The 12742-nt window shown below is 37.2% G+C and overlaps 1 protein-coding gene across 1 annotated transcript in view; it reads left to right on the top strand.

Moving 5' to 3' along the window:
• The window catches only part of MKLN1 (muskelin 1), a 377184-nt gene that overhangs the window by 16819 nt on the left and 347623 nt on the right, over positions 1 to 12742 (top strand). The gene's annotated exons all lie outside the window — the stretch shown is intronic.

The raw sequence follows: 12742 nt of genomic DNA, 5'->3' as shown, positions 1-12742 counted from the left end.
AAGATATAAAGACAAAATAAACAGTTCTTGCCCTCGAGGAACTCATATTCTAATTATATGAAATACCATGTACTCAGATAAATACATATAAAGTAAGTTAAGAGAAAGAGACTATTTACCAGGGGGCAGGGAGTTGTCATGAAAAGCCTTATTGTAGGAAGTAGCACCTCAGGTGAAACTTGAAGGTAGGGATTTTATGAGTTGGAGGTGAGGAGAGCTGTACAAAGACACACGGATGGGAGATTACATAATAAGTTTGGGAACAGTAGTATTCCAATGTCTTGACATTGGAATGTTTGAATTGAGAGTAACATGAAAAGATAAATGAGAGCTAGTTGAGAGCTTTAATACCAGACTGAGTATTTTGTGTTGTGTTCTAAGGCCAAAGGAACCCACTAAAGTTTCTGAGTAGGGAAGTGACAGGGTCCAACCTATATTCTTGGGAATATTAATTTGATAGCTGTGTGGAGAATGGATTGGAGAAGGGAGAGATTTGAGGTAAGAAGACCAGTTTTTTAATAAGAGGCTAGAATGAGGTGATAGATACCTTATATTTACACAGAAGTAAATGGAAAAAGAAGAAAGAAACAATATATGCTGGTGGAGGGAAAATGAACAAAACGTGGAAACTTCCTAGATTCAGAAGTAAGGCAAAGTGACAAGTCAACACTGATGCCAAAATGGCAAAGAAAGATGGTGGTCAAAGAGGTTTGGAGGAAGGGTGCTTTAAGGAAAACAATGAGCTCTGTTTTAGGTGTTAAGTTGAGTTGCCATTGGAGATGTTCAGGAAGCAGTAAGCAATGATCTCAAAAGAGAAATGAAGTCTAGATGGCTTATTAGATCACAACATATTTTCCAAGGTGCAGGGACAGATTTTCTAAGATGGAAATATATATGGAAAGGAATAACATTTGGGCACTGGATTTGAATTTAAAGGACCTGGGTTTGAATTCTGGCCCTACTACTTGTGTGATCTTGGGCAAATCAAGTTAAATCATGATGTCTTGGCAAATAATAGGCGTTTAATAAGTGTTTATTTTTGAATGATATTCATTAGGCCTCAATTTCTTCATCTTTAAATGAGAGGATAGACTAGGTGATCTCTAAGGTTCTTTCAAGCTCCAAATCATGTGATCTCTATCTATCTATTATCAACTATGCTTCAAGAGTTTCTCCAAGTTAAATTTTGAGGGAGTGGGGACTTATACTTCATTTGGATCAAAGCTCCAAGCAGAAAAATTTAGGAATAATAAATAAACAATAAACAATCAAGAATTCCTCATAGTCTGTTCCCTATTGTTATGTAAATAGAGCTTCTCCAAACTCTTGCTCTGTGTGTGGGTAGATGAATGGAGTTAAGAACCTGAGTGAGGTTAGAGTTCTCTTAGCCAACAACAACTTCAGATATCACTTGGCCCTCATTTTCCAAGTTTTTATTTATGTTCCTGGCCCTAACTTCACTGATCTCCCCCTTTATTGACTTTATAGACTTTGAATATACATTCCTTCTTCTCCAAGTGGCTTTGAGATCCTCCAGCTCACCCCAGCTTTCACTTACTCACTGGCAGCTTTATCCTCTGGCATCTCCACATGTTGATTAGGAATCCCTTTGACTGCAATTCTCAGATTAAAATCTGTCTGGTTGAAATGATTATCAAATCTTAAATACTTTCAGTATTCAAAATGCCAGAGTGCTATTTTTGTCATCCTATGAGCATTAATCACTTATTATAATCCAGAAATGGTGCTAATCATTGGAGGAAAAAGAAAGGCAAAAATGGTCTCTACCCTCAAGGAGTTTGCATTCCATTACAATGGGAGACAACACAACACATAAGAAAAACAACATATGAAAAATACATACTGAGTAGAGAGAAGGTAATATTAATAGGGAGGGCAGTTAGGTGGTACAGTGGCTAAAGTGCCAGGTTTGGCATCAGGAATACTGATCTTCCTGAATTCAAATCTTGCCTCAGACACTTATTGCCAGTGTGACCTTGAGCAAGTCACTTAACCCTATCTACCTCAGTTTCCTCATCTATAAAATGACCTGGAGAAGGAAATGGCAAGCCACTTCAGTATCTTTGTTAAGAAAACCTCAAATGGGGCATCTAAGGTGGCATAGCAGATAAAGCACCCGCCCTGGAGTCAGGAGTACTTGGATTCAAATCCGGTCTCAGACATTTAATAATCACCTAGCTATGTGGCCTTGGGCAAGCCACTTAACCCTGTTTGCCTTGGAAAAAACTAAAAAAAAAAAACCAAAACACCTCAAATGGAGTCAGGAAGAGTCAGAGGTGACTGAAAAATGAGTCATAACAGATCTTATATGGAAAGACTGGAGAGATTTGGGAAGACCTCCTTTAAAAAGTGCTATTTGTGCTGAACCTTGAAGGAAGCACTGGTAGAGAGCTGAATTTTGTCCCCTCAGTCAAATATAAGGTACTTGAGGAGAAGGATTCTTTTATTTTTGTCTTTATACCTCCCCCCACATCCACCCCAGTTAGCACAGTGACTTGCTCATAGCAGACACTTAATCAATTTTTATTGATCTGAATAAAATGGGTATAATGGTATACTAGATTTGGGGACAGAAAACTTGTATTTGAGTTCCAGCTCTATCCCTGACTGGCAGGAGCTATATAACCTTGAACAAACCATGCTATCTCTATCAGCCTTGACTTCTATTCATCTCTGTGTATACATACAGACACACATATACATATATATATATATATATACATATATATATATATATATATATATATATATATATATATGGATCAGCAATTGAGATAGATGTTTTCTTGGGTTTTTTGGGGGTTTTTTTTAGGTTTTTGCAAGGCAAACAGGGTTAAGTGGCTTGCTCAAGGCCACACAGCTAGGTAATTATTAAGTGTCTGAGACCAGATTTGAACCCAGGTACTACTGACTCCAGGGCCGGTGCTTTATCCACTGTGCCACCTAGCCGCCCCTGAGATAGATGTTTTCTAAAGTTACTTCCAATTTAATATCTTGTCATTCTATATGTCAAGCTTTCCTAAGGCTGCCAGTTCACTGTACTTAAGTACCAGCCCCATCCCAAGTAAAGTTGTCACTTAAAGGATTCCTAAAGCAGATGTGTCCCATAACCCTTCGAAGCTTTTGTTACTGTTGTTATTGTTCAGTTATTTTTCAGTCATTCTTTGAGCCTCCATTTGGGATTTTCTTGGCAAAGATAGTGGAGAGATTTGCCATATCCTTCTCCAGTTCATTTTACAGATGAGGAAACTGAGGTAAACAGGGTTAAGTGACTTTCCCAGGTTCACATAGCTAGTATGTATATGAGGTCAGATTTGACTTCCACTTTCACCACCTAGCCGCCACCAACAAAGCCAACATGCCTTAGTGACCCTTCCTACAGTTCACTTAAAGTGAAGGAAGAAAACAAAGCAGGGGTCCCCAAAGCCAAACTACAATTTATATTGTAATTATTGTAAGCAACTACTGACTACTTTGAATACTTCCAGTATTCAAAATGCCAGAGTGCTATTTTGTCATTCTATGAGCATTAATCACTTATATAATCCAGAAATGGTGCTAATCATTGGAGGAAAAAGAAAGGCAAAAATGGTCTCTACCCTCAAGGAGTTTGCATTCCATTACAATGGGAGACAACACAACACAACACAGACAATATGTAGTAGAATGCAATTATTACAAATCACATCTTTGGAGAAAACCATAGATAATAACACTTTTTCCCTCCAAGCTACATTTCTGAACAAAGTAGCCCTTTAAAGTAAGTATCAATATTAACCCTCTCTGGCATCTATTTTGGTATTTTTAAGGCATTCCACTGGTTATGAAAAAAAATTGATCTGATTGTACCATCAAAACTCTAATTACTCAGTGTTTATGTTTTAATACATTGGCACTTTAATTATTAATTAATTAAATTACATTAATATTTGTTAATAAAGTTACTAATAAAGTCCATACTATCATGGGAAGTAATACTTATACAGTATGCTGTACTTTCTCTTCTGTAGAACTCAAAGCTCTATATTAATAGCCTGGTCATTATTTGAAAGTAGTCACAAGCTATTATCTTTATTTCTCAATTTTTGGTCTCCATATTTGCTTCCTCAGGTATAGAGAGCTCCCCAAGGGAAAACTCCCCATATAGACTCAGGTGAACACTTCCTCTGTAACTTGCCTTTGAGAGTTGCCTGGGGCACTGATAGGTTAAGTGACTTAACCATGGCCACACAATACCCTACCCTTCCTGTCATCTTTATTTTATAAGTAGGAAAGCTTCCTGGGGACAGGAGCAGAAACAGCAGAGAAAAGGTCATTCTGAAACTCAACTATATCATCCAGAAATAATAAAAAGAGGCCCTAGGTGTCCTGCATCCTAGGAGTTCTTCAAATGAGAAATGTTTCCAATGCGTTTGTAAAAATGAACTCGAATGACAAAGTATCTTTGAAAGTGGAAGTCCTTCTCTTATGTTCTGTGTGCCAGTTCAGAAAGTCTCAGAGGCTAGAAATCCCTTGTGAATAATTTGTAGGAGGTATTTGGGGGCAGAGTTTTAACAGAGATGTGTTTTTCTGTCTGCTGCAGTCAACATCACCAGAGAGCAATGCACCAAATGTCCTAATAATGATGACTGTGGGAGCTGGAAGGGCTCTTGGAGATCTTTGAATCCAGCTTAGTCATTTTACAGATAAAAAGACTGCGGTCCGGGGGGGGGGGGGGGGGGGGGGGGGGAGACCTCACCCACAGTCACAGGGATAGAAGAAAAAATCCCAGAGCTGATACATGGACCCAGCTCTACTGATTCCCACCTCAGTATGCTCTTTCTCCCATACTGTCTTTAATGGTAATGCTTTTTGTCAATCAGGACTTTACAGTTTAAAAAGTTCTTTCACAACCATCATCTCCCTTGACACCTGAACTTCCTAAATAGTTTTATTTCATAACACAATTGTCCCCCACTAAAGTCTTTTTCTGCTGCTTCATGGGGAGTGTCCCTGGTATCCCAAGGCTATGATAATGAAATGTAAGCACTGGGAATCTGGGACTTCACCACTCTGCCTCAGCTGATTTTTCCTTCCCTCCCTTGTGACACCTTTCTCCCATTGATGAATTCTTCCCAGAATTTTCATTTTGAGAAAGAGTCCATCCTTCATTCTTCAACTTTGCACTGTCTTTTTTTTTAAATTAGGGTGTTTTTTTTTTTTCTGCAAGGCAGTGGGGTTAAGTGGCTTGCCCAAGGCCACACAGCTAGGTAATTATTAAGTGTCTGATGCCGGATTTGAACTCAGGTACTCCTGACTCCAGGGATGATGCTCTGTCCACTGCACCACCCAGCTGCCCCACACTGAGTCTTTATGAGGATTTTTCTCAGCTTTCTTTTATGTGTTAGCTTGTCCAATTAGTATGTAAGTTCTTTGAAGACAAGGAATGTCTTTCTTTTTGTCTGTTTTTTGATCCTTGGCATTTCACACAATGCCCAAAATAGAATAAGAGATTAATGAATTCTTGATGGTTTTTTCTTGACTACCAAGCTGAACAGACTTTAAGTACAGGCCAAGGAACAAGCTGTGCCACCCAGGGTCAACCAAGTTAAATTTGGAAAGGCACATCAATAGAAAGGTGACTTCCTGGTCATGAATTTGGGAGGCTTTTTATGTCAACTATGATATGGAAGGGTTTCAGTCAGTATTAATGGAGGGAGAACACACACACTGAGGAAAACATAGATTTCATGAAGTTACTATTAATGAGACATAATTGTAAATTCCTAATTTTGGCATGGCACATCTGACCGTCAATGGAGGCATGTATGTGTCTGTGTTCCAAATCTTGGGGTCCTGTTCTCCAGGGCAGGGTCAAGTGGAGCATTGCATTTTGAGAAGGGGTCAAGGGAAGGGGGCAGTGAGGAGACAGATAACCACCTGAGGGATGACGGTGGAAAGGAATGTGGAAAGGTTTAAGGGAGGTACCAAAAGTGGGACAATGTATACTGGGGGGGTGGGAGGGTAAACTCCTACTTTACCATTTTGCCTAGCCAAAATCTTGAGTATTCTTACTATTAATTGTCCACTTTAAGTGGGGAAACAGTGACATTGACCTTTGAAAATAATACTTTTTTAATTTTAAATAGTATTTTATTTTTTTCTGATTACATATAAAAGCTAATTATTTTTAGCATTTTTAAAAACAAAATTCTGAGTTCTAAATTTTCTATCTTCCTTCCTGTCCTTCCTCTGCCCTTCTCCCTAAGATGGTAAGCAATTTGATATAGCTTATATATGTTCAATCATATAAAACATATTTCCATATTAGTTATATTATATAATAAGATACAGAACAAAAGGAAAAACTATGAAAAAAGTAAAGTGAAAATAATATGCTTCAATCTGCATTCAGACTCCCATGGAGATGGATAGCATTTTTCATCATGAGTCTTTTGGAATTGTCTTGGGTCATTAGTGCTTGCTGAGAAGCACTAAGTCAGCCATACTTGATCATATTGTTGATCATCACATAATGTTGCTAATACTATGTATAATGTTCTGATTCTGTTTACTTCACTTTGCATCAGTGTATAAAAGTCTTTCCAGGCAAAAATGATACCTTTAAAAGGAAATAAGTGGTCAAGCAAACCTAACCAATATATTGACTGCATCTAACAATAAACATACTGCTCCATTCCTATAATCCTTCACCTCTGCTAGTTGAGAAAATAAAAATTTTCTCATTTTTCCTCTAGGCTCAAGCTTGGTTTTTATCATTATAAAGCATTCAATTTGATTATTTTTTAAAATTTATATTTTTGTTATTGATTACATTATTTTCCTGTTTCGGCTTATTTCATTCTGTATCAATTTACATGGATTTTCCTATACTTTTCTGAATTTTTCATATTGCACTATTATTCCATGATGTTCAGTACCCAATCAATGAATATCAACTTTATTTTCATTTCTTTGATGTCATAAAATACACAGCCATGAAAAATGAAAAGAAAAGAAAAGTAATACTTTTAGAAATGTGAGATTCAAGAAAAATAAGCCAGAAATTTCATGGGGTAATAAAAACTTCTCAGATTTTTCCCTGGACTTTTCATATTCTTCCCTTCAAATAAGATTTTTTAAAAACAGCCCTGAAGAAATACTTTCTCCCCCAAATCATTCTATCTTTTAGTTTTTCATATCTCTAAATATATTAAACACGATTCTTAAATATGTTCTTTTTCGTGGAGCAAACTAAGTTTTATACATATTTGTATTTTGGGGGGAAGCTAGGTGGCTCAGTGGATAGAGCACTGGCTCTGGAGTCAGGAGGACCTGAGTTCAAATTTGATCTTAGACACTTAATAATTACCTATCTGTGTGATCTTGGGCAAGATACTTAACCCCATTACCGTAAATAAAAATAAAAACAAATGTATGTTCTTCAACATATAATGACTTCTAGGGGCAGCTGGGTGGCACAGTGGATAAAGCACCGGCCCTGGAGTCAGGAGTACCTGGGTTCAAATCCGGTCTCACACACTTAATAATTACCTAGCTGTGTGGCCTTGGGCAAGCCACTTGACCCCGTTTGCCTTGCAAAAACCTAAAAAAAAAAAAATATAATGACTTCTGTTCCTAAAAGACCATTTAAAAATATAACAATGTTTAAATTTCCAATTGAAATTTTTAAAAAGGAAATTTCCCCCTATGATATCTAAATTTCTGGAAATTTGATAGTTCTATATTTGATTATGATGAAGAGAAAAAAGAAAGATCTGAGAGTAAGTCATGGACCCAATGTTTGTTCATATAAGTGTATAAAATATTTTTATATATGTTTGTATATGTACATAGGTGTATAAACACAATACACACACAAAGGAAAACCTTATAGAAGTGAAGTTCATGGTATCATATGTAACCTTTTTCTGTACTTTTTTGTATATTGAAATATTCATTTGTTCATTCTTGTTAAGTTCATGATAAAGAAAAGAAGAAAATTTAACCAAAAGAAAAAAAATTTCTATGACTCTTAATAAGTGAGGGCTCTGAGTAGCCAGTTCCATAAAATTGACTTCAACTGTACCAGTATACTAAGTCCAAACTGAGATAACTTTTGCCACAGGGATTTCACTCTTGATTAAATGCATCATTATATTTTGCTTTTGGATTCCCCTCAATTAATTGCTCTTCTTTGATTCTTTCCCTGACTCCATTCATTCCATCAACCCTTTTGTTGTTGTTGAGTCATTTCAGTTGTGTCCAACTCTTCATAACCCCATTTGAGATTTTCTTGGCAAAGATTCTAGAGTGGTTTCCCTCTCCAACTCATTTTCCAGATGAGGAAACTGAGACAAATGGGGCTAAGTGACTTGTCCAGGGTCACACAGCTAATATCTGAGGTCAGAGTTGAACTCAGGTCATCCACCCTACTATGGTTTAAATAGGACCTCTAGTTTGCCTTTTCAATCAATTAATGTCAACTAAGATCACAGGACTATAGATATAGAACTGGAAGAGCCCTGAAAGACCATCTAGTCTAATCTTCTTGTTTTATAAAAAAAAGAAAACTGAGGCTCAGAGAAAGAACCCAGTGATGTGCCTCAAGCCCAAGTGACTTGCCTCAGTGACTTAGAATCATACAGGTGACATACTTATTCAAACACAGATCTCTGACTCCAAATCTCCAAATGTGCCAGATTGCTACTAGACTCTCCTACCCATTTCTTTTTTTGTTTTGTTTTTTGGGTTTTTTTAGGTATTTTTGCAAGGCAAATGGGGTCAAGTGGCTTGCCCAAGGCCACACAGCTAGGTAATTATTAAGTGTGTGAGACCAGATTTGAACCCAGGTACTCCTGACTCCAGGGCCCGTGCTTTACCCACTGCGCCACCTAGCTGCCCCATCTCCTGCCCATTTCTAATTTTCCTTATGTATAACTTTATTTTAATGTCTTTATATTTCTGCAACCATGTTTAAAATGTTATGTGTCAAATTCTAAGTCACCTATGACTAGGACCACATTTTCTCAATCTTATGTACTCCTCTTTGCCTGTATATATGCATATCGCGAAGTACATATGGAGGACTTTAGTAAGTATTAACCAAAATGGAAAAAATGAAATGGCATCATAACATTTTACCCTGCTGGCTATACTTTTATTTTCCCATGAGTCAGAAGGGTACCAAAAAATAAACACAGGCTTTGAAATCAAAGGACTTGCGTTCAAATCTTGCGTGTGTCATTTACTACATTGTGGCTCTATGCTAAGTAGTGAATTTTTCTGACCTGCTCTTTTCTCATCTAAAAAAGTAACAGGTTCCTTCTAGGTCTAAATCTAAAATTCTATAAAATTTCCTGCCCAGCAACTTTAGCTAAAAGACTGACTAATGGTTATGTATCTTGGGACTTTGATTCAACTTCAGCACTCCTCCTTTGTGCTGTAATAGAATGATAATCACCTTTTAGGGATGTGAAAAAATAATGAAAGAAATAAATCACAAGGAAACCCTTTGAAAGTATGAAAATCTGGAGAAATGATGAAACATTTGGATCAAACTAGGTTCACTGTAACTATTCTTGATCCCTTAGGCATTATTCTTCACTTGGAGGATTGTTATCTGAGAGAAGCCCTCTGTCTGCTGGGGAGTGATGGAACTCTCTTTTTCACCATCTCTGGCAAGAACTATGTCTTTTTCACTTAAGCCCCACCTGACCATGCCTTTGGGTTTTCTTCCAAAGTCAACTTCCCAGAGTAGTTTTCGATATGTCATTCAGCTCTCTGGCATTTTTTTTTTTAATACTGGAGCAGACTGACTTCCTTTCCTAGACACCCCCAGCCTTTACTTACACATCTTGACCTCCTGGCATATTTCCCTTCCAGAAGGTAAGGACCACTTTCTTAGTCTGGCAAGGATCCAACCCCTGTGGTAACTAAAATAAGTTTTTATGTACATTCCATCATAGCACTACTCAGTAAACTCCAGTGCCTTCAGAGAAGCAAATCCCTCTGACTTACCTCTCTGTACTGTCTTCCCTAATTTGTTTCAAGAGGAGAACTTCAGGCCCCAGGAATAGGACCATGGACAGAGGAAAATGCCTACCCATTTAGCAGCAGTAATTACAGGGAAGCCAAGACTCCATCCCTAATAAAGATGGACTGAAAAATAATCTTGAAATGAACAAGTATCAAGTATCAGATTTTTCTTATCTAATTCCCTTTTAAAGGACATAGTTTTTCCCTAATACTCCCTTTACAGAATTAGTATTATGCAGTAGCATGAATCCTGGTTCTAGTCCTGACTCTGCTATTAAATTCTATGTGACTTTGGGCAAATTATTTAAGCTCTCTACTTCCTCATCTATAAAATAAGGATTTTGGGCTGGGTGAGCTCTAACTTCCCCTCAACTGTAACACGTTAGAATTTGGGATACAGTCCTCTGTTCCTGGAAGGAATGGAGAACCTATCAGAATTGAAAATGTTTAATTTCTAAAAGACTTTAGGGACTTTCTCTATGATTGATATGACATATAAATTGTAATATTAATAATATACAGAGTCTTTTTTGTGACTTTTGGTTCTTTGTGTTTCATAAACATGAAGGTTTTATGTGGTAGAAATGATTACCATTCCTCCTCACTGCACACCTAGGGAAATTGCAATCTATTACTGGCATGTGGCCCAAAACAAAAAGACCAGTCCAGATTCATGTATGCTTCTAACCCTGTGGACTTGTGGCAAATGGACTCACTGTGATGATTGAAAAAAGGAGGTCCTAATGAGAGGATGCAGGAACTGTACAAAGTAGCAGGACTTTGTATCAGCAAGGAAAAGAGGGGTCACAAACCAAAACATCAAAGACTAGATAAATGAATAGAATAGGAACTCTCTGTGACTCTCCGTACCTGATAACTGATTTTGGATTTATATTTATTCCTTGGAATTTTTACAATTTAATCTTTGACATAAACTACTTTGGAATGCATATTATATTATTAAGCCTGTAAAGTTTATTAAAAATATGAAAGCAAGCAACCCACCAGGACTTTTATGACTAAGCATTAAAAGAAAGGAAAAAGAAAGAGGGGTGTGTGTGTGTGTGAGAGAGAGAGAGAGAGAGAGAGAGAGAGAGAGAGAGAGAGAGATTTAAAAGCTTTAACTCGGTTGCATGAAGCCCCTTCAGTAGAAAAGCTAATTTAAAAAGGAAAAGTTATACCAAGGTCATAAAAAGAAGACTTTAAAGGATGAGGTCAGAATGGGGCCTTACCTATCCCTGAGTCATCCTTGGTCTAGGGGACTTTTGAGATTTTGGATTGAGTTCTGGAGCTAATATACTCTTCAGATTTATTGTAAATTATAGGGGCAGCTAGGTGGTGCAGTGGATAGAGTACCGGCCCTGGAGTCAGGAGTACCTGGGTTCAAATCTGGTCTCAGACACTTAATAATTACCTAGCTGTGTGGCCTTGAGCAAGCCACTTAACTCCATTTGCCTTGCAAAAACCTAAAAAAAAAAGTGTCTTATTGTAAGTTATAACTCAAAGTCTGGCCAGTTCCAATGCATTGAAATTTCTATAGAACCTTGCTCTTCTAGTCTTGAAGTCTAGGTCAGTGTTAGAACTGTTCTGGCCTTATGGGATTCTCCAGGTCAATTCTTTGAAACCAAACTTACATTTCTAAAACTGATCTAGAATTGGAGCAGTAAACAAGGTCTAATATAACAAGGAAGACACCCTTTCCTTCAAGCAAACTGAATCAATTTCTAAGAATAGAAGGCCATGCTTATTCACTTCCTACCTCTTGGAATTCAATTAAATTCCACAAGCATCTATTAAGTGTCCACTGTACAAAGATAATGCTTGGCAAAGAGTGCCAGACTGGAAGTCTGAAGACTTGGTTTAAATCCTACCCCTGTTACTAGCTGTGTGACCTTGGGTAAGTCCTTTAAACTTTGTGTCTCAGATAATGCCTTGGATTTCTTTAGTAAGTCATTGGTGGATAGAAATTTTCATTGGTGGAGAAAATTCCCCAGAAATTCCCTGAAATCATGAAATCATAGAGTTTTCTCATATTTATATATTTTATATAAGGCACATTACTAGAAAGATACAAAGAAAAGCAAATAATAATATACTTCATTCCAAAGGCAAGTAATTCCCAGAGAACCCTTTTGGGGAGATTCCTTGCTATCATTGCTCAGTGCTTCCCTGACCTTGTCATTATAGGTAAATCTTTTAGAGGGATATTGTTCTTGTCCTTTGTTATTGAAGATGACCAAAATGACATCACTATGTTTGAGACAAATTACAGAATGTCCTACTGTGACTGATCCAATCAATATGAGGGATATTAGGCTATACATGGACTCATCTTAGATGATTTTCACACACTGATTGGTATGATATAAGTTTTCCTTTTGAAAGAGGCAGAAGACCAAGCACTTTCCTTTTACCTAAGTCAAAGAACAGAAAAGGAATTTCCATTTTGAACCAGCTTTAAGAAATTAAGACCACATTTCACGAAGTAGCAATAATGTGATATAACATTTACACAGTTCTGATTCACTCCTTTTCTACTCATCAATAAAAGCTTTGACTTGAGTTTGTTTTTCATTTAGTGGAGATGAGTTTGCATTGAGCAACCCATTCCATCTGGTGCCTTTTGTGATCAGTGACACAAAGTTTGAGATGGTTGTTGGAGATCAAAAATACAGTCTGCTACTCTGGAAGAATAAAGAATTAT

Source organism: Macrotis lagotis, chromosome 7 (genome assembly GCF_037893015.1).
Source record: "Macrotis lagotis isolate mMagLag1 chromosome 7, bilby.v1.9.chrom.fasta, whole genome shotgun sequence".
NCBI lineage: Eukaryota > Metazoa > Chordata > Mammalia > Peramelemorphia > Peramelidae > Macrotis > Macrotis lagotis.
The sequence above is the reverse complement of the archived record's forward strand: the minus strand, read 5'-3'. Positions and strand labels throughout refer to the sequence as shown.